The sequence below is a fragment of the Sphaeramia orbicularis genome, chromosome 6, assembly GCF_902148855.1.
Source record: "Sphaeramia orbicularis chromosome 6, fSphaOr1.1, whole genome shotgun sequence".
Classification (NCBI taxonomy): Eukaryota; Metazoa; Chordata; class Actinopteri; order Kurtiformes; family Apogonidae; genus Sphaeramia; species Sphaeramia orbicularis.
This window is the reverse complement of record NC_043962.1, coordinates 335,467-357,828: the sequence shown is the minus strand read 5'-3', so window position 1 is coordinate 357,828 and position 22,362 is coordinate 335,467.

The window sequence follows — 22,362 nt, the reverse complement described above, 5'->3', positions numbered from 1 at the left end:
TTGGCTAAAATGTCCTTAGGGGGTCAAATGAGTGTCCATTTGTGTCCAAAACAGTTTTCCTAAAGTCATAGAAGTGTGTGTAAATAATGCTAATCATTTGTGCACAGACTACTGATATTCTCTGACAGTGGAAGCTCTATTTTCATAAATATTGGATTTGGAATAGCACGTGGATGTGAAAACTTTTGCTGGTGGACGGACGTGACATTACCCATGATGCTCTGGTCAGTCCCAGTACTTTATTAGGAATAAACTTCTAGACTTCCTATTGCTAATTGTGCTCTTCTTCATAAATGTTGCTATTGTGGATCTAAAACAATCCCAGCTGACACAAAAACACTAAATGTGTCAGTGGACGGATGTGACATGGTTGTTGTGGATCCCATCATACTGATGCTCTGCAGCCATGTCAGCGTTTACACTAATGATCCCTGTGCAAAAACTAGGAGCACTATTATTTATTGGATAGTTTAGCATCAGACTAAAGAGGAAAGAACAATCTAGAATTGTTCTTTCTGTATAAAAATGCTTCTTATTGTAAAAGTGTTGATGTAAACAGTGCTGTGTGCCATTCTTCATGTATGTATTTGGTGGAACAGAAGCAGGATGGATCAGCACCATACTCCAGACTGAACCTGTACAAATAAAACATGTGATATGGAGGAGAGAATCTGGGAAGAAAAACTGGGGAATCCAAAAGAAGAGAAGATTTGTTTTTCAGCTCAGTTCAGTTCAAATAGAACTTGTCCATTTGTGACATGAAAATATAGCATTAATTGTGCTGAAATGGTTCATTTTGGAGCTGAAAACATAGTTCATATGAGCATCAACATGTTGAACAGAAGTGAAATCCTGTCCATTTGAACAACTGTCATTTACCAACACAAAGTTCCTTTGGATTCACTGAGACTGATTTAATATGAACACAGACACAAAGAAGAGCTGTGAACACATGTGAGCTGATTTAAGTTTAAGTTCATGAATCTGCTGAATAAATTGAGTTAAAACCTTTTTTAAAAATGTACAGTATGCCTTTAATATGTATTTAGTTTGACATACTGAGTGACCAATAGCTGATTAGTGTGGTGTCACATTAGCCAGTGAGGTCAAAGGTCCCGCCCTTGAGCCTGTGTTCCTGTCTCGTGCATGTCAGACTCTAGTACAGATGACTTCCTGTAGCTGTGGTGGTTCAAGCTAACATGGTCATATCAGCATTTCACTTCATATACTCGGAGACTGGTAAGCAAAACTACTAGAGCTTCCTGAATATTGTACAGTTTTTTTTGCATATTAGTCACAAATCGTTTGTTAAACCTTTAAGATACTGAGAGCTGAGCGCCCACTGCATCCTGGGAAACCCCGTAGCACCTGCTGACCTGCTGTGGTCCGTGGACTACACTGGAAAATGCGCTAGCATAGCGTGCTAATCGGTGCTAGCCTCGAAGCTAATGTCCGCTAGCTAATTTGCGATGAAAATGCCCTTTACACTGACTTAAATGAATAGCAATTGTCCTGTTTCATTAACCAATAAAGGGTCCCCAGTGGGTTATACCAAATATTTATTCTGTGGCTGTGAAATGTGTTCTAATAGTGCTCCTTATTTTATTAGCATATGTTCCTATTTGTTATGTTGCTAATGTGGATCAGTGCAGTAAAAACATGTACTATGAATGTCAGGTGCACTTTATTGGCTCTTTGTTAGTATTTTAGCACAATCTGATAAAATTAAAAGCCAATGTGTATTTCTAATACACTTTTAAGTTATTTTTTTTTGTTATTTGTAGTGTGTATATACTATGCACTCTAAAAACATTGAATTCATATTAATGCATTACCACATTTAAGCCAATTTGAGTGGTTTTATTGATATTATGGTAATATTATGTTGTGATGCACTTGAACTATATTGTTGGAGAACATTTGATTATTGTGACTTAAATGTAAATGACATGTTATAGTAGTTTTAGGCTATAGTCATTATAGCTAAAACTGTATTAAGCTTCTTTAGTCTGGCCTTGTCCCTCGGTAAAGTTTTTTTTTTTTTTTTTTTTTTTGGGGGGGGGGGGGCTGGTTGCTGGTTGGTTGAATGTAGACCAGGGGTGGCCAACCCTGGTCCTGGAGAGCCACTATCCTGCATGTTTTAGACGTTTCCCTCTTCTAGCACACCTGACATTCGGTATTAGGCTTCTGCAGAGCTCGATGATAGGCTTATCATTTGAATCAGGTGTGTTGGAAGAGGGACACATGGAAAACATGCAGGATAGTGGTTGTGGAGGACCAGGGTTGGACCTGGCTGTAGACAAAAGGATCTCTCCAGTCCTGGATGGTGAACCCCAGCCCAGTGAATCAAACAGACTGGTAGTGTAACCCGACAGGCTACATTAGACATTGAACAGACACTGAAAAAAAGAGACTGGGTTTTATTTTATTTTTATTCAAGCACGCTCTTTTCTTTTGTTAAATCCATTTACACCTAAAGTAAATGCAGTTTACTTGTTCTACGAACTATGTTTGTGTCTTCTGTTGTTACTGACCTCAGGCTCCTATGAATCTAGAACCTTCTGATCTGGTCCAGCCTCCCATATCTCCCTGTATTAAAGGTAACCTATTCTGCCATAATAATACTACTAACAGGGTACAAGAGAGTGCATGAGTAGTGCGCTACATAAATATTAAGAAAAATTCATTTGGGAACTGCTACAGAAGTAGAACTGGGTTTATATGGGTTAAAATAGAAGTTTTTAGAAGTATATGATGTGCTTTGAAAAGGGTCTGTAATGCTGCAAGGTGCTTTCGCTTCATTTCAGACATACTTCTCTGTAACTTTCGGTGCGATGGTGTCTGTGTTCTGTTGGAAACTATCCTACTGCTCTATCTGTCTGTGGGCTTCTGCGTGCTGTAATATTCTGTATTGTGCTGACTTGCGTTTGGTCTTTGGAGGTTGTAACTGGTGTCTCATCTGGAGATGTTGGCTGGTGCCTCAGGGAGAACTTCATTAATTCATCTGAGATTCTGCGCTCACTCTGTTGCTCCAGTTGCTTTGCTTTTCACTCACTGCATCTGTTTTGTTCTTTCAGGTTTTCTAAGATTTTCTGTCGCCTCGTGGTCTTGTCTTCATTGTCACCCGCTGTCTTTCTTCTTCTTCTTCGTCCTCTTTTGACTCATGTGGGTTCATGCTATGATTCCAGCTCGGCTCTTCCTCCTCTCCTTCATCCATCTCCATCGTTTCTTTATTGCTTTACGTAACCCTGGCTATCTAAACTGTTTTTTTTACACATCAATCTTTGATTACAGCTCCATTGTGAGCTCTTCTTAACAAGCTTTTAGGCTGAATAATGCACCAGCCTGTGGCCACGGCTCTGCTGCTCATCTGCAAACATCCGTGTGTGTTGGTATTATCTGATTCACATCCTGGTCAGTCATATTCATTTACATCGCAGAGTGAGTTCTCCTTCCATTGACCCATCTGCTGCTGGCATTGCAACGGGCAACTGTGTGACCCTCTGGGGAGTTCACTGGGTTAAGTCCCTTGCCCAAGGGCACTCCAGTCGAACATATGGGCAGAGGAGGGAACTGTGGCCAGCTGTGTCCAATTTATACGGTGGTTTATATCTGCACAAATACTAACACACAGGAGGTTTAGCTGCTATCATAGTTTGCTTTTGTGATGCCCCCAGATGATTTTTTTTTTTTTTTTTTAAATCTCATTGGCTGATTGGCTGTGGGCTATTGTGAAGGCGCTGGGTCCCATCTTCCCTGATGAAACTGATCATTTCAGATTCATTTCAAACCTTATGTGTAGCTGTATTTACAAAGTTTGTTCACAGTTTTGAGAGATTTTGATTTTTGATGAATTTTTTGAAATATTACAAATGTGCCTTTCCTTCTAATGGTCCATAATTTGGTGGGTTATAACGTGGAAATGGTGACAGTTACCAGTCTAGTTCCTATTGATCACTGATTGAAGTCATATATGGTCTTTGATTAAATGAGTTGAGTTCTCCTCCAGTAAAAGGACCACCCACTTGGAGATTGATCTCCCGCATCCAGACCACAGGACTCCAACATAGAGACAGAAGCTCACACATTAAATTTGTAGTTGATTCTTGATAGAACAGGATGCTGACATTCAGGGACATTGGTCCTATTTTTGGTTCCACACGAGTTTTGCTCACGGGCAGCAGGTTCAGACTAAATGATCACAGTCTTATTTTGTGATGTTGGATATTATTTATCACTATCTGTCGATTCTATGAATCATGTTAGTCCTGTTAAAGTAGATACAATACATTAACACATAGCACTAATGCTAAAATTATGTCCATTCTGTAAAATTCTGTTTGAATCGATTAATAAATGAGTTGATAAAAATTTCCCTGAATTGAAACTTTGTTTCCTTATACTTCATCATCTAGCCCAGAGAGATATAAAATGTGTCAATGTGCATTTTTTACTCACTTTGGAGACAGGTGCTAGTGCCGTAATTTACTATTGTTTACAAGAATTTTAAAAATCATGCAAAAATGAACAACGTTAGAATTCTGACCTCATACAAATTGTGAAAAATAATATGACATTTTGCAACATGAAGTACAAAATGTGCATAATATGCTCAGCTGGAAACCAGAAGGTTAATTTTGCTGCTGCTAAACATTAGTTCCACTGTTGTTTCACACGGACACTTACTGTGATGCACATGATGCCAGGATCAACACAAACATGGAGCATCGGTTAGAAGAGATGAGGACAAAAAGGCAGAAAATATTTATATGTTCACTTCATTGGAACCATCATTTACTCCTTTAAAAAAGAAATAAAGCCAAGTATTTTTAATTTTTGTGTGAAAGCTTAAATGTGTGAAGTTATATGTTAGTTCTTTTTAAAAGTCTGCAGTGCACATATTTGTCCCTTTTCCATCAGACATACAGGGTTTGGACAAAATAATGGAAACACCTTAAAAAATCAACAAAATATAATTTAATATGGTGTAGGTCCGCCTTTTGCGGCAATTACAGCCTCAATTCTCCGAGGTATTCATTCATACAACTTCTGAATTGTTTCCAAAGGAATTTTAAGCCATTCTTCAGTTAGAATACCCTCCAACTCTTTTAGAGACGATGGCGGTGGAAATCGACGTCTTACTTGAATCTAAAACTGACCATAAATGCTCAATAATGTTGAGGTCTGGGGACTGTGCCGGCCATACGAAGATGCTCAACTTCATTAGAATGTTCCTCATGCCATTCTTTAACAATTCTAGCTGTATGGATTGGGGCATTATCATCTTGAGGTGAAGGTGTTTCCATTATTTTGTCCAACCCCTGTATGCGCAAAACTTTATTGATATTTCCTAAATGTGTTAAAAACAGAAGTGTGTAGTGTTGGGTTTTCCATTCAATCCCAAATGTGCTGCTCAGTTTCTTACTTCTGGTAGATGTCAGTGTCGGTCCTCTAGTTTCTTACTTCTGGTTAGGGCTGCTCGATTATAGAAAAAAAAATAATCACGATTATTTTAGCAATAATTGAAATCACGATTATTAAAAACGATTATTTGTTAACCTTAAAGTTGTTTATTTTTTTCTTGCAAAACAATGTAAGATATACTCTTTAAATATAAATAAAGCTTATAACTATTAAAACAAAGTATGTTCACTTTTGTACGAAACAAAAAAATCTTTGAATGCAAATAAGTGTACTGTAAATTCAAGTGTGTTTCCTTTTGTAAACAAATAGTGCACTGGAATTAAACTGCTCTAGACTTGCCATAGAACTGGAGCAATAAAAAAAAAAAAAACCTCATGTAAAGTGCAAATTATAAATTCAAGTATGTTCAATGTAGTATGAAACATAGTAAATTCAGTGGCGTGCTGTGAGGTTTCAGTTAGGTTAATACGGGAGTTGCAGCGTAAAGAGATTCGGAGACTGAAGATTGCATTGCGGATGAAGTTGTAGACGGAGTTTTTTTTTATGTGTTTTAGTTTTTCATAAGATTATGATAAAGGTCGCGGTGGTTAAACTTTAGATGGTTAAAAAGGTTTGTTGTGTTAGCGGTCGGTGTAGACACAACTACGAAACACTTTTTGCACGTAATGGGTTTTTGCTCTTCGTCTTCCTCATCAAAGCCAAAGTGATTCCATACAATTGAATTTGACTTGCCTTTTTTGTTTACCAAGCACTTCTGCTGTGATTCTCCTGCTATTTTTCCAGACCGCTGGGTACAACTTTCCTCTTGGGGTGGACCTGCCGGCTAGCAGGCAGCAGTAGCTTAGAGGGGGACGGGGCAGAGCAGCTCATGGGAGCTTGCGTGCGCGTGAATTAAACAACTCAAAATTAATAATCGTTTTTTCTCGATTACATAATTTTTGTAATCATTGTGTGTAATAATCGAAATCGTAATTGAGTTTCGATTAATTGCACAGCCCTACTTCTGGTAGATGTCAGTGTGGGTCCTTTAGTTTCTTACTTCTGGTAGATGTCAGTGTGCAGGGCTCAAAATTAACTTTTTGACCTAGGAGCACTGTGCTCCTAACCCTAGAAAGTTAGGAGCACTGTGCTCCTAACCCTAGAAAGTTAGGAGCACAGGCTAAAATCTAGGCGCACCACTATTATATAAAAAATTTGGAGAACAAGCAAAACTCTTGGCCATACCAAGTAATATTCCTATATGTATTTAAGCAATGTTAACAACCTAGAATAAAGTATTTGAATAGAGTATGAAAGAAAAAGCTTACATTGACACAGGTGCAAAACAATTGTCAATGTGTGGTATATACTTTAGTTGGTTCTTGGTGAAGAAAGACGAATCACACCATTATTTGCAACAACCAACTTTTTTATTTCATGGCCTAAAGGCCCTTAGTCACTGTGGTCTACACCACGCCTGAAGTCAGGTCTCCTTGACCTGGTGCCCCTTAGTCACTGTGGTCTGCACCACGACGCCTGAAGTCAGGCCTCCTTGACCTGGTGCCAGAGTGTAGGTACTTCCTGACTGCTGGCAGTGCATCGAAGTCATGCAGTGTTGGACCATCCGCAGAGATGCGCATGCGAGGGGGTGGGGACTAGATTTTCCGCTTCAGTCAGCGGGGCGTGGAGCTTGTTTATTTTCAGCTGACGAGTTACTTCTGCAGCCATTATTCTAGGCGCACGTATTAATTTTCGCTCATTTTAATATTGGCGCACCGTGCGATCGTAATCTCAAAAACAGTCGCATTACCGAAATTCTCAGGCGCATGTGACCGTAATTCAGTCGCAGTCACGAGCCCTGGTGTGGGTCCTTTAGTTTCTTACTTCTGGTAGATGTCAGTGTGGGTCCTTTAGTTTCTTACTTCTGGTAGATGTCAGTGTCAGTCCTTCCATAAACATGAACATAAATCTGTGTTGTTTTGAATCTAGAATGCTGGTTCCTCCTCTATCTCCTCCTAAATTCTAAACTGATGTGGTTTCCTGGTGTGTCCACACATACACACACGTTTGGTTTAAATGCGTCTGCTCTTGTAACATCCATCAACTTTTGTCTTTTTTTTTTTTTTTGTTCATTTGACCGTAGTTGCATAAAATGGTGTTTCCATTGCAGTTCTGTGCGATATACCAATTTTGCTATGCCTGAAAAGCCACCTTTTGCAAGAACAATAACTTTTCATCGAAAAATGAGTTTTGGTTAAATTGTCATTTTTCCATTAGGCAAATTTTTATGCACAAGTTATATTCACACAATTTGAGGATCAATGGAAAAGTGACTATTGTTTGCGTACATTCCAGACTTCAACATTGCAGTCAATGTGATGTATTCATGATCAAGTGTAATTGGGGCTCAGTATGTAACTATTAACCTGGTCAAAGGTGGTTACTGATGTGTAGAAATAGGAGGAAAAAAAGAGGAATGACAGTGATTATAGACACTTTTTTTTTAGTTATATATTTTGCTGGAAAAAAGTTATCTATTCAAATACAGTATATAATAACCTGTGAATTAACTTTGACCTTTTACAGATACCTAGATAAGCAGTGAATTCAATACAGGATAAATACCTAGTTTTCACAAAAACATGCATGTTGTAATAAATCGCGTAGTAAAGATTAAATGTGGAGAAAAATTCATTTGGAAATTGCCACAAAAATAGTTCTAGGTCTTTAAGGGTTAAAGGGATTATTAGGTAGGCCTATACAGTAAACCAACACTGAACTCAGACACTTTGTTGTTGTTTTTTCTTTCATTTGACACCACACTGTATATGATGTTAAATAGGGAACCAGCATGTGTTCCCTCAAACATGTCAACGTATTGTAAATCAATATCCTGTGTCCCACTGGGAAAAGGTCAGAGAGGTGGTGTCTGGATGTAATGACTCTGAGGAGGATTACTAAGGTCACAGGTTTCACTCACAACATTTATCAATAGAACCGTTAACAAATCATTTGGGGAAATAAGTGATTTTTCAAAGCACCCTGGTCCTAAAGGATCAGCTGAGATATGAGTCCTTTTATGGTCAACTGTGGCGATAAACTGGAACCTGAACGAAGACTAGACTGTTACAGCTGATTCACAGGGACATATTCGTGAACATTAGGCAGATAATCAGAGTCACATGACCTGGATGTCTCTGATGAGGAGCAGATAATGAATTTTGGCCTCTGGTAAGATGAGACCCGTCTTAAACAGAGCGCACCAAGGCCTCCTCCTTCTGCCAAAAACAGATGATTCCCTTCGTAGGCCTGTCTCCTGAACGGCGCTTTGTGCCAGGGAAGTGAAAGCCCATAGGACCTGCAGCGTTTGACGCATTCCCACCGGTCCAGTACTGGGGTTTTATTTTAGAACTAGTGTTGTGCAAGTTACTCCCAAACTGTAATCCATTACAGATTACTTACTGTTATTTCAGAGTAATTCCTTACCTTACGGTATTACTGTCTCAGAATTCTAATGCATTACATCCATCCATTATCCGCTACTTTGTCCGGGGCCGGGTCGTGGGGGTAACAGTCTAAGCAGGGATGCCCAGACTTCCCTCTCCTCAGACTCCTCCTCCAGCTCTTCCGGGGGGACCCCGAGGCGTTCCCAGGCCAGCCGAGAGACATAGTCTCTCCGACATGACCTAGGTCTTCCCCGAGGTCTCCTCCCGGCGGGACATGCCTGGAACACCTCCCCAGGGAGGCGTCCAGGAGGATCCGAAACAGATGCCTGAGCCACCTCAGCTGGCCCCTCCGGATGTGGAGGAGCAGCGGTTCTACTCTGAGCTCCTCCCTGGTGACTGAGCTCCTCCCCCTATCCCTAAGGGTACGCCCAGCCACCCTGCGGAGGAAACTCATTTTGACCGCTTGTATCTGGGATCTCGTCCTTTCGGTCATGACCCAAAGCTCATGACCATAGGTGAGGGTAGGAACGTAGACTGACCGGTAAATCGAGAGCTTCGCCTCTCGGCTCAGCTCCTTCTTCACCACAAACAACCGATACAGTGACTGCATCACTGCAGACGCTGAACTGAACCGTCTGTCAGTCTCATTGCATTACATTCCTTCTGTATTACTTTTAAGTTACATACAGACTATGTATAAATGCCCCCCCCCCATAGATTTGCATCCTGAAGTCCATGTGGACAGATAGCTTGGTAAGAAATTCTATGTTGTTTGAATCCCAGCAGGAACTCGTGCATTTTTTTCAACATTTTACATATTCAAACAGGGGGCGGGGCCAAGGACACAGGTAGATTAATCTGCAGTCGATAAAGAATTCTAACTAGTCCTTGAAACGTTAGCTTACTGTGTCATTGCTGGTCACAGGGGTTATGCTAACTAGCTTCTGTAAAGTAGGGTTAGGGTTAGTACTGAGCATACGTCCATGGACTGTCTTCTGCCGTCTTTATCCATTGGCTGAACACCAACAGGAAACAGATGCAGTTTGGATTCCTTAAAGCTGTGTATGACTTTCATCACCAGTTTTTCATCAGATCTGTAAAACCCCAGTCATAGTTTAAGTGTCATGAATCTGTAAGTCTGTCTGTGATTACTCAACTGAATTTCGACGTGCATTGTGAGAAACGGAGCCCCACACATGCAAACTACAGATGGACCTATGGACATTGGCTGGTCTGATGATGACACTTCCACAGCTACGACAGCAAGAGAAAAACAACTGTACAACCACAACTCTAGATACTTTTTCATTTCAGTTTAGCATTAGATTTATGGTTCAGTATGTGCTTTGAAACGGTGCAGTAACGGAGGCGCTCATCATACTCTGCTTTAATGTGGAGTTTGTGTAGCTGTCACATAAACTACAGACTGATAAGTTTCCTCCATTCACGACGTCTGAAGCATTATTTGTGCCGTTTCAGTGCTCTCCGTTATATATCCGGTTATATAATGGTGTGTATTCTTGTGGTTTTGAGTAAAACACACATTGTAATTGCATAAATTTAACACAAACTGTAATAATTATTTTTAGAGCATGGCTCCATTTGCATAAGCTTTACTAAAGCAGAAATGGCCAGGCTGTCGAACACAGTGGATTAGAAACAAGGTAATTATCTCGGGGTTTTGCAAAGAAGGAATAAAAACACAAATCCTGTTAGAGTGAAGTGACTGTGCAGTTAGACAGGAAGCCTGTCCTTAGATCTGCCTGTTCCAAATGGGTTTCCCAGAGGTGGAGCCAGTCAGCCATGACGGGGGTTTAGCTGACATCTACATTTTGTCCTTTTTTAAATTTTTTAATTAATATTACAATCAGGAGTCAAGTTTAGTCCACAGCAAGTTGAAGATGGATGGTTCTGCTGAGGGAAAACTTTTTTTTTTTTTTTTTTTTTTTTTTTAAATAACACTTTAAACCACAGGTGTCAAACATGCGGCCGGGGGGCCAAATCTGGCCCGCCAAAGGGTCCAGTCTAGCCCTTGGGATGAATTTGTGAAATGCAAAAATTACACTGAAGATATTAACAATCCTTTTAGTTCAGGTTCCACGTTCAGACCAATTCAATCTGAAGTGGGTCAGAACCAGTAAAATACCATCATAATAATCTAGAAATAATGACGACTCCAAATTTTTCTCTTTGTAAATGTAAATATTTTCATGTATTTACACTAAAACAAAGTAGAATTTTGCAAAAAATGTGAATAATCTGAAAAAATATGAACAACCTGAAATGTCTTAAGAGAAGTAAATGCATCTTTAATAAGATTCTGCCTGTTACTAAAGGTTTTGTGTGTTTGTAGATCCACTGTGATCTGTAAATTGTAATGTACATGTGGGAATGATAAACTGAGGCAGAATACTGTTAAAATTACACTGATTGTTTTCAGTTTGTTCATGTTATTCACATCTTTTGAAAGGGTAGTTTGTAGAAAGTTGGAGAGAAGTTTCGAGTTATTATTTTTATCAGCTAAAATGTCCTTAGGAGGTCAAATGAGTGTCCATTTGTGTCCAAAACAGTTTTCCTACAGTCATAGAAGTGTGTGTAAATAATGCTAATCCATCTGTGCACAGACTACTGATATTCTCTGACAGTGGAAGCTCTATTTTCATAAATATTGGATTTGGAATAGCACGTGGATGTGAAAACTTCTGCTGGTGGACGGACGTAACAGTGGACGGACGTGACATTACCCATGATGCTCTGGTCAGTCCCAGTACTTTATTAGGAATAAACTTCTAGACTTCCTATTGCTAATTGTGCTCTTCTTCATAAATGTTGCTATTGTGGATCTAAAACAATCCCAGCTGACACAAAAACACTAAATGTGTCAGTGGACGGATGTGACATGGTTGTTGTGGATCCCATCATACTGATGCTCTGCAGCCATGTCAGCGTTTACACTAATGATCCCTGTGCAAAAACTAGGAGCACTATTATTTATTGGATAGTTTAGCATCAGACTAAAGAGGAAAGAACAATCTAGAATTGTTCTTTGTGTCTAAAAATGCTTCTTATTGTAAAAGTGTTGATGTAAACAGTGCTGTGTGCCATTCTTCATGTATGTATTGGTGGAACAGAAGCAGGATGGATCAGCACCATACTCCAGATTGAACCTGTACAAATAAAACATGTGATATGGAGGAGAGAATCTGGGAAGAAAAACTGGGGAATCCAAAAGAAGAGAAGATTTGTTTTTCAGCTCAATTCAGTTCAAATAGAACTTGTCCATTTGTGACATGAAAATATAGCATTAACTGTGCTGAAATGGTTCATTTTGGAGCTGAAAACATAGTTCATATGAGCATCAACATGTTGAACAGAACTGAAATCCTGTCCATTTGAACAACTGTCATTTACCAACACAAAGTTCCTTTGGATTCACTGAGACTGATTTAATATGAACACAGACATAAATAAAACCTCTAAGCACATTTGAGCTGACACAAAAAACCCAAACTGCAATGAGATTGTGCCATGTATTGAAACCTGCAGGAACCAGTGTTTAATAAAGGCTGTGACAGTTTGTAAAATCACTGTATGAGCGAAAAGACTCAAACACACCAGAGGTTCAGACATGAAGATAAAACCAGGTTCAAGCTTTTTGACACAGTTGAGGACATTCTGGGTCAAACAGCTCCATTCAGACCCAACAGATCAACAGTACTGGGGTCTGTCCACATTCGTGTCATCTGTTGGTGGTATTTTTACTGTAGATAATTAGATATTAAAAGCCTTCACAGTTTTACACTGAGGAACAAGACTGTAAGTTATAACATGTTTTTCTGCAGCTGAGTAAACTGCTGCTTTAAGCCTCTGAGCTGCTCTTTTTAACTGACCTGTTGATAATTAGTTACAAAATGTTCCTCCCACTGTTTCTTGTTGGTACCACTTACTTTCTCAGCTTTTTGATCAAAGTTTTAGGAGAAGTTTTGCTGCAATGAAATTCAAAATAACCTTATTTTTCTCTTAAAATGGTACATTTTCTCCATTATGCACTACTGCAAATGAGTTTAGGATTGGCAAATCATTGCATTCTTGTTTAATTTACATTTTACACAGCGTACCAACTTTTTAAGAATTGGGGTTGTACATCTATCCAGCACAAAGGCTAAAAAAAACACTTGATTTATTCTTTTCGTTTCCACGGTAACTACGGAGCCTCTGAATGTCCAAATAGGTCATATCTGATGACCATGAGAAGGTGAAGAACTGTATTTTACACCAATTATTTCAACATATTTCTTCAATTTTGTTCAGTTTGTGGCTTATTTTGTTCTTGTTGCTGATTATTTTTTCTTTTTTTTTTTTTTTTAAATTCATTTTATTGATTACTTTGTTTGTTCTGGTTCATTTTGTTGGCTATTTATTTTTTCCTTCATTTTTTGGATTATTTAATTTTTTTTTAACATTTTCTTGCCTATTTCAATATTTTTTACTTCCATTTTGTTCAGTTTGTAGCTTATTTTGTTGATTTAGTGTTCATTTTTATTCCTTTTATTCATTACTTTGGCTGTTTTTGTTAATTTTGGTGCTTATTTTGTTTTCACTTTATTTTACTTAGTTTGTTGCTTATTTTTCAACATTTTTTAATCATTTTGTACATTTTGTTTCTTCGTTTTTGTTCATTTTATCCACTGTCATTGATCCAACTCCATGGGTTTTACTGATGAATCAGTGTTGTAGAAGATTAATCAGTAAAACCCATGGAGTGTACCGTGGAAACACCGTCATCAGTGTTGTAGAAGATGACGGTGTTTCCACGGTAACTGTGGAGCCTCTGAACGTCCAAATATGGTCATATCTGATGACCATGAAAAGATGAAGAACTGTATTTTACAACAGTTATTTCAAATTTTGTTCAGTTTGTGGTTTATTTTGTTGTTGATTATTTTTTCATTTTTAAATTCTTTTTGTTCATTTTATTGATTACTTTGTCTGTTCTGGTTCATTTTGTTTATTTAATTTTCCTTAATTTTTGTAAAATTTTTTGGATTATATAGTTTATTTTTCAACATTTTCTTGCCTATTTCATTATTTTTTACTTCAGTTTTGTTCAGTTTGTGGATTATTTTGTTGATGTATTGTTCATTCAGTATTTTACACCAATTATTGACATGGATTGATAGAATTAGTGGATCAGAAGTTGTTAAACGTCTTAGATCAGTAGATGCTTTTGGTCGCCAGTGGATGTTTTGGTCTCGAAAGCTTTAACTCTCTGACCCATCTCCTTGTATTCCCATAAGAGCTGAAATATGAAACATGTTTTGTGTTTTGGTTAAAGTAATGAGTTAAATATTTACAATCCAAGCTGACTAAAGCATGTGTCCAACCAGACTAGAGTAGGGCAGAGCTGCCGCATCACGGCTCATCCAAGTCCTCACGCATCTATGACGAGCTGTGATGATGATGACATGTACTTTTGCCAAGAATCGACTGGCGCTTTGCTTCATTTTGGGGGAAAACATCTACTTCCTCTGGCTCCCACGGCTTGGTGTGTGTTTGTTTTACATTTTCAGGGCCCCGTCCTGACGAGCAGAGGGGCTGATGGGAGCAAGTGTGCTGAATAAAACACTGGCACCAATGTTAAAAGCTTTCTGCCAAAATGATTAGATCCTCCACCTCCTGACGTGCAACAGTCGCTGAGGTGTGTGTCTGTCTACGGCAAGGGAGGAATTCAGCTTTTCTAAACGCCCCGAGGAGCCCCCACCACTTTACGCACACATATATATACACCATCGTTTTCTAAAGGGGGTGTACACATTTGTGAATACACGGCATTTGTTGAAAGGTCTTTTTAATCACCCCAGAGTTGGTCTGATGGGACTGAAAGGAAAGAGGAGTGTGCGACGGATGGATGTGGAAAAGCACTTACAATAGTGTGTGTGTGTGAGTGAAATGGAGAAAAAGACCAACAGGGAAATCACCAAGAACAATCATGGCTACACATCGCTGCCTTCTTTTGTTTTACAGGCGAGAGTGACAGATATTTACCACAGCAGAACGCCTTTGTCTGCGTCTCTTTTCCTCTATCGCTTCGTCTATCGCTGTCTTTCCCACGTCTTCCTTCATCTACGTCGTCTGTTTCCCTCCGAACTCCTCGTACTATCGCTAACTTCGTACATAAGAGTCGACTGTCTGTGTGTTTCTGTCCTCTGGCTTCTCTTCTCAAGGTGTCCTAGTCTTCCTCCTCCTTTATCCTCCGTTCTTTCTTTTGCCCAGAGCCTCTTCTAACTTCCTGTATTTTTTTTTTTTTTTTTGGGTCCTTTCTTAAAATTCCCCACTTTTTCCTCCTTTCTGCATCTCGGATAAGTGCATCAGTCGCTCCCACTCGTTAGATCGTCTTGTGTGAGAGCGAGGTTGTACCCATCAGTCGGTCTCTGGAGGAATTCACTTTACACATGTGCTGCTCAGTTCTAACACAGCCTTATACATATTCATCCACCTAATCCCACATACCCCCCCACCCCACCCCGAAAAAAAAAATCCAAGGAGTCTGATGTGTTCTTGTCCAACTTTATTAGGTACTGTGTACTGTTTGGTGCCACTCGACGTGATGAGAAGATGCTGAGTGGCGCTGGGGAGTGAGTGGAGGGTAAACCGGTCTGTTTTTACTCTCGGGGTGCCTTTGTGGAATAGTATTTCAGACTAAGCGAAAGCTTTATTTATTTATTTGTTTAGTTACAGGACAGTGGGTCAGATCTACTAAGATCCCAATTTGTGTGTACTAATTTGCTTGTGCAGTCTAGAATTTTGCATGTGAGGTGTGACCGTAGTTTGCGGGTAGGGATGTAACAATATGAAAATTTCATATCATGGTTATTGTGACCAAAATTGTCACGGTTATCATTATTATTGCGATATTGTTGAAATTGTGCTCAGAATGTTCAAAAAGAACTTATAAACACACTGAAATAATTAAACCAAGTTGTATTTTGAAAAATAAATAAATAAAATTAAATAATAGCCATAATGTACTTTCTGTTGGCAGAAACATTAAAATATTAACATGTAAACAATCAAATATACAAATGTGTATTAAAGATGTCACATTATGGACGCTGTTTGAACATTTTGCAGATCAAGTTTGAGTTGTTTGAGTTTCTTTCGATAGAAATAATGACAACTCCAAATGTTTCTCTTTGTAAATGTAAATATTTTCATGTATTTACACTAAAACTAATTATAATTTTGCAAAAAATGTGAATAACCTGAAATGTCTTAAGAGAAGTAAGTGCAATTTGAACAATATTCTGCTTGTTTCTAAATGTTTTGTGTGTTTGTAGATCCACTGTGATCTGTAAGTTCTAATGTACATGTGGAAATGATAAACTGAGGCAGAATATTGTTCAAATTACACTGAATTTTTCAGTTCATGTTATTCACATCTTTTGAACGGATAGTTTGTAGATGTAAACCTTTTCATAATGTAAATTAACTTTTTTCACTCTAAAACACAGAAAAAATTTTGGAGTTGACCTTATTTGTATATTATTATATTTTTATTTTACTGGTCCGGCCCACTGCAGATCAAATGTGGCTGAATCTGGCCCGTGAACTCAAATGAGTTTGACAGCCCTGTCGTAGATTACTCCACAGATTTGGTCCACCATATTTAACAGAGTACTGACAGACAGAAGTTCGGTAGTACGGAAGATAACATTTGTTTGAATATTGTGTAGGATAATTGTGAATAACAGTAGACAACTTCAATAGAACAAACCAAGACAGTTGATCCAGTCCATGTGTGCACAGATTAGTCCAGGACTGGATCTGTTTGATCAGACTAGAGTCTACGACAGACACTTGAATGCATGTTAGTGTTGGCAGTGCTGGTTTTCTAGGAAGAAGAATACTGTTGATGCACTGTTTATATCGCAGTTAGGAGCATCTTCTCCCTTTGACTCTGAGGGAGGTTATTAGCATCATAATGACTGATTGGAGAGTGTTAAATTAGAGTTTTAAATGTGAGCTTCACCAGGTTTGTTCGAATATCCTGTATTTCCTCAGTGACTGGGGCCTTTTTCTTTGAGTTCAGCTCCAGAAGGTAATAATAGGTTTTTATTTGAAGTACACTTATACGGACCACATTTGCAGACAAGCAGGGACACGCATAAAGGCTGTACATTCATTTTCTTTCATTTTCCGAACCACTTTATTCTTGAGGGTGTCAGGAGTGTCTGAGCCCATCCTGATACCAACGGGTGTAGGCGGACTACAGGTTGGGGAGACTTGAACTACATGGACGTCAGGGGTGTCCAACCCTGGTCCTGGAGGGTCGGTATCATGCATGTTTTAGATGTATGCGTCTTCCAACACACCTGATTAAATGATCAGCCAATCTTCCAGCTCTGCAGAAGACTGAGAATGACCGTCGTGTGGTGGTACAGGGACACATCTAAAACATGCAGGATACCGGCCTTCCAGGACCAGGATTGGACACCCCTGAACTACGTACTTAAACTACATTTACACATGGACTTTTTACATTTCTCGGCACATTCAAGCCCGGACCACCAGACTCCGACATAGTTTTTATCCAGAGGTGGTTCGGCGAATGAACTGTTGTTGAACTTTGAAGCTCTGGAATGGACTCTTAATTGGCACTTTAGAAAATGATAATTTTTTTGTTATTCATGGGTAACTTTTTAAGGGTGTGTGTGTGTGGGGGGGTGTTTATTGCTTTTTTTTTTTTTTTAATCAGTATTTTAGTATTTTTATCAGTATTTTATAGTATTACTAAATGCTGCTGACAATCTGGACCTGAGTACAGTGTTTGGTTTGTGTGCATTTTATATATGCTGACATGTGAAATACATTTGAATCTGAATTTTGCTGTAACTTGCTGGTAGTTAAAGTACATTCATATTTTGAGCCACGTCAAGTAGTTAAAGTACTTTTTGCGTAATTTTTTGTAGTTTAGTTACTCAATATGCAAACTACAATTTTTGGTAACAACATAGAATGAAGTTTTGTTGTTGTTGTTGTTTTTTTTACCTCCGCCAGGAGGTATTGTGATCACTTTGCTCTGTGTGTTTGTTTGTTGGCAAGATAACTCAAAAAGTTAAGGGCGAATTTGGATATATGTTTCAGGAAATGTTGATACTGGCACAAGGAACAATGATTAAATTTTGGTGGTGATTGGGGGGTGGGGGGGGGGCTGATCTGACTGAACAAATTTTAAGTTAAATTAACTTGGCATTTAATGTGTTGTACTTAAAGTAGCAACTCCATTCAAATCAAGCATTTCAATTTAATGCACTCAAGTTTTCATTACTTAAATTTTTTTTAAGACAACCAGTTTACTCAAATTTTTTAACTGAACTCAACTTATCTGGTCTTCCAGTGTTGGTGTGGAGTCATTCCATGTCTTTACTCTTTCAAGCCCAGTGTTTGTTTGATGCGTCTGACCACGGAGCTGATGCAGAGCTGCAGTTGGTCCCCCAGAGCCGTCAGTGCTGTGTGCTAATGCCAATGCTAGCTACAGTGTGTGTTAGCACGGGTAAAAGTCAGAGACCACATTCCCCCATGGGCCTTCCCCATGTCCAGAGACCATGAATCACAGCCACATCACAGCCACATTCAGACAGTAGAGGCTGAAGTCTTTTGTCATCTCTGACCACTTGAGTAATTACGCTGGTCCTCACAAACGGTCAGGCTCTGCAGATCTGGGATCATGGGAGCTGCTCGCACCGCCATTTTAACCATCGCATCTAAACATATTTACAGACAAGGTCACGTAGTTAAGTTGGATTTGACTTATTACGTTTAACAATGTGTTCATGTCAGTTTGTTGTACACTGTAAAAAAAAATCTGTAATTTAACAGAATTTTCAGATTTTTCCTGTATTTTTAAGATACAGGAAAATATCAATGAAATGACAAAAATAGACTGATTTTTACATGTCAAATGTAAAAAAAATAAAAATAACTAAAAACCTGTAACTGAATAACCATAAAATTTCAATTTTTTAAAGAAATTTTTTCTTTTTTCACAGAAAAATACAGTTAAAATACTTTTGCAAATGTGTTGTAATTTCACAAATATTTCTTTCCTATTTATGAGATTAAACTGGTAATTTAAAGTTTAATACTGTAAAAAAAATAATAAAACGAGATAAAATTACTGATGGTTAACTGCAACAGAAGTATTTGTTCTGTCAGTTGAACCAGACTTGTTTGTTAATTGACAAATCTCTTGTGTAATTACAGGAGGTTTCACAACCAAAATGTTGAATAAATGTATTTTTGTGAATGTATAACATGTATAAGCACTGATAAACTGTCCAAATACAGTTTTTATCAGTGGATTGGACAACTGAGTCTCACTGAAAATTATTTATATATATATTTATAGGGAATTGGATTGTTTTAATACATGTAAATATTATTTATTAAACATTAAAAAGTAAAAAAAAATATGCAAAATCTTATGTAAAGTTAGGGCAAAAAACTGTATTTTAATTATGGAAAATGTATTTTTTATGAAATGGTTATTTTCCATTATTTATACAGTATTTTTTTGGCGCCCCTGCTGCCAGAATAATACTGTTTTTGTTTTTTTTTTTTGTTTTTTTTACAGTGTAAGAAAACAGCTGCAACAATATTTACAGCATTTGACATTAATGTTAGTAAAGGGTACATGAATGTTTTCGATGGTGTTTTTCATGGGTGGCACCCCCATCAGTCGCCCCCCCCCCCCCATTGCACTGCCTGACATGTGTAACATCTTAAGCAATTTCCAACAAGTCAGTCAGCTGATCAGTCACTCCAGTTAAAGCAACACCATGGAACTTTTGCTCATGAGGTCCCCCTAAAGTCAAGAAACGGTATTGTCTGTAACTGTTGTAAAACCTGTATCTCGGTAATACTCGCACATTTGTTGACGAGCCATTGATGCCGGCAAACTTCCTGAGGCAAGACAATTAATGTGTTCAGGTAAAGTAGTCTTACAGCATTTATACAAACAGTACTGTTTAACGTTTAAAAATATCCGAAATGAAAATATGACAAATGAACAGATCTATATTACATATAGTCCAATTAGGTTCATACTGTCTACTAGAACTAATAAAGATGTTTTTTTATTTGTCAGACAGATGGAAAAAAAGAGTTAATTTTTACCTTAACATGTTTTGGCTATGACCTGTAGCCTTTCTCAGAAGGGTCACCTGATGAGGATGGCTACAGGTTACAGCTGAAACATGTCAGGGTAAAAGAATTAACTCTTTTTTTCCATCTGTCTGACAAATAAGAAAAAGACATCCTTATAAGATCGATATTACAGCCTAGAACCGATGGGCATTGTGGGAACGGATAACGTATAAACGGAAGGGTTTGATTTCAGTAACGAGACCTGAAACATAGTTTAAATACAGAAGATTTTATTTTAGAATGGATCCTTCCTAGTCCAACAGTTCCAGGTCTAGGTCTCCTTCCTAGTCCAACAGTACCAGGTCCAGATCTCCTTCCTAGTCCAACAGTACCAGGTCCAGATCTCCTTCCTAGTCCAACAGTACCAGATCCAGATCTCCTTCCTAGTCCAACAGTACCAGATCCAGATCTCCTTCCTAGTCCAACAGTTCCAGGTCTAGGTCTCCTTCCTAGTCCAACAGTACCAGATCCAGATCTCCTTCCTAGTCCAACAGTTCCAGGTCTAGGTCTCCTTCCTAGTCCAACAGTACCAGGTCCAAGTCTCTTTCCTAGTCCAATAGTACCAGGTCCAGGTCTCTATGGGCAGGGCATCCCTCTTCCTCTGGTCCAGTATTCACTCTAGTTCCTCCTCTTATTCTCTCACTCTTCGTTAACTTTCTTGCTGCTTCAGTCATGACCTTTAGTCTATTTGTAGTTTTCCTTCACTCATAACTTCATTTACTGCCTCGTCCTCTGAAGGTGTAAGGGGGATGTGACGTATGCCATAAAGCAGTGCTGTTTTGTAGTTCTTTTTGTGTAGGAGTTCGTATCCCAAACCAGAAGTGTCATATGCTGCGTTTCTACTACATGGAACCGGCTCCACTCCACTCCACTCTGGTACCAGGTCCTATTCTAGACCGTTTCCACTCTGGTACCAGGTCCTATTCTAGACCGTTTCCACTCTGGTACCAGGTCCTATTCTAGACCGTTTCCACTCTGGTACCAGGTCCTATTCTAGACCGTTTCCATTAGAGGATACTACCCACTTTACAGTACATGGTTGTCATAGTGATGCGGCGTGTGTTGTCTGCTCAGATTTGCTGATAAACTCGCTCGTTGCGTGTTGTCTCATCCAACTCCTGCTGAATTTTTACATCAGCCACCAAAGACAGAATCTTGACCGACCATAGTGTAGTTTTACAGACTGTCATCGTGTGAGTTAACCTACTGGCAGATTTACTGGAAACTTCTGCATCTGTTTTTTTGTAAAAGGGCGGGGCACAGAGACGACTGTCTGACCAATCAGTGGTCTGTCTGCAGTGTTTACATGTCACATTTTAGTATCTGGTCCCCAGTCCTGGAACCTCAGCGGAGGTGAGACCAAAAAACTAGTACCAGGTCCTTTTTCGTAATGGAAATTCAAAAAGGCCGGGTCGAGTCGGAACCACGTATTGGAAACATGTCAGTGCAGGTGATACAGGTGCTCTGGAGCCATGACCAAAGTGGAAACTGAACCCTTTGGGAGTTGATGTTCCACCAAAATGACCTAAAAATAGAGTTTGAAGGCTGAAAAACTCCATAGTTTTGCTTTAAGTGTTCATTTCAGATTATGCACATTTAACTCCACCACAAGAGACCATGTAAAGCATTCTGGGAAACTGAGGAAGCAGTTGGAAACATTTGATCTAATGCAAGTGTAGGGGTCAGAGAAAAGTCAAACATAAGTCTAATCATTTGTAGTCACTTAAAATTCAATGCAATACATGTAAACTATTACAGCTTTAATGGACAAACATTTTCTTTTCAGGAAATATGGTACACAACTTCTCCATTTGCGACACCACAACTGAAGCTTTAATCAGCCAAATTCATCCCTACCTCAAGTCACTTAAAACCCATCTTGAGAATTAATCTTTTCCAATCGTGTATTTGCGATTTGATAATCTGCCAAGATGTCGGATCGAAGCCGCCCATGTGCAGAAATCCAGCGGTATCGGCTTGGTCTCAGACTCCCTGTGATCTGTCCAACTTTGTTAGCGTTGGTGCCGGTCTGTCTGGGCTTCAACCCACCTTAATGACACGCTGGATGTTTGTTTGTCAGTGGACGATATGGCTTTGGCAGTCAGTCAGTGTTAATTGGCTATGCACCAGCAACTTAAAGCCAAGAGAAGAGCCTTATTACGCAGCTATTCCTGAGTAAATCCTGCATCACGCAGGGATTTCATACAGTGATTGTTAGTAGGATGCACAGCAGAGGATTTAGCTGTTTGTGAATTAGAAAAAAAAAAGAAGCAACATCCAAATTTAACATATAATGTATTCAAATGAA